This window comes from Miscanthus floridulus, chromosome 17 (genome assembly GCF_019320115.1).
Source record: "Miscanthus floridulus cultivar M001 chromosome 17, ASM1932011v1, whole genome shotgun sequence".
NCBI lineage: Eukaryota > Viridiplantae > Streptophyta > Magnoliopsida > Poales > Poaceae > Miscanthus > Miscanthus floridulus.
The window spans coordinates 44,438,103-44,439,361 of NC_089596.1; positions in this window are offsets into that span (position 1 = coordinate 44,438,103).

The following is a 1,259-nucleotide window of genomic DNA, read 5'->3' on the forward strand; positions in this document are numbered from 1 at the left end:
TGTCCCCCAGAGGGAACTTAGTGACCACGGCGATCTTGTAATACTTGAAGTAGTGGCGGAGCTAGCGCGACATAATCATAACGACGTATAGCAGCTTCTGGACCTAAGGATAATGAGTCTTGGGCTCATTAAGAACCTCGCTGATGAAATATACCATACATTGCCCCTTATAGGCATGCCCGGCCTCCTCACATTCGACCATAATGGTTGTGCTAACGACGCGAGAAGTAGCGGCGATATAGATCAGGAGAGTTTTGTTTGGTTGTGGCGCCATCATGATCGGAGGCTTTGTTAGGAACAACTTAAGCTGCTCGAAGGTTGGTTCTGCCTCTTCCGACCAGGAAAAGCGCTCGAAGGCCTTGAGGAGTTTGAAGAATGGTAGCCCTTTTTCGCCAAAATGCGATATGAAGCGGCTTAAAGCAGCCATGCAGCCTATAAGCTTCTGTATATCCTTGACGCATGTTGGCCATTTCATGTTGGTGATGGCGGAGACCTTGTTAGGATTGGGCTCAATGCCTCGTGCGCTAACAACGTAGCCCAAGAGTATACCAGATGGAACTCCAAAGATGCACTTTGAAGGGTTTAGCTTCCATTGGTACCTTTTAAGGTTGGCGAACATTTCCTCGAGGTCAGCGATAAGATCATCGGTGGTATTGGACTTGACGACCACATCGTCGATGTAAGCTTTGATGTTGCGGTCGATCTGCTGATCGAGGCATATTTGGATAGCCCTTTGATAAGTCGCCCCGGCGTTCTTAGGTCCAAAGGACATGGTGGTGTAGCAGTATGCATCGAAGGGCATGATGAACGACATCTTGATCTGGTCTTCTTCCTTGAGAGAGATCTGGTGATAGCCAGAGTAATAGTCAAGGAAAGAGAACAGTTCATAGTCGATGGTGGAGTCTACAACCTCGTCTATCCGAGGTAGACTGAAGGGGTCTTTAGGGAAGTGTTTGTTAAGATTAGTGCAATCAATGCACATTCTCCATTCTTTATTCTTTTTTCGAACGAGAATAGGGTTTGCTAATCACATAGGATGATACACTTCTTTTATGAATCTGGCAGCTAAAAGCTGTTTTATTTCTACACTAATAGCCTCCTTCTTGTCTGGTGCAAATCGGCGGAGTTTCTGCTTGATCGGTTTGGTGGTCGGCGTGACATTGAAGGAGTGCTCTATCTTCTCTCGTGGTACCCCCGGCATGTCTGCAGGTTTCCAAGCAAACATGTCGGTGTTGGCACATAGGAAGGAGATGAGTGCG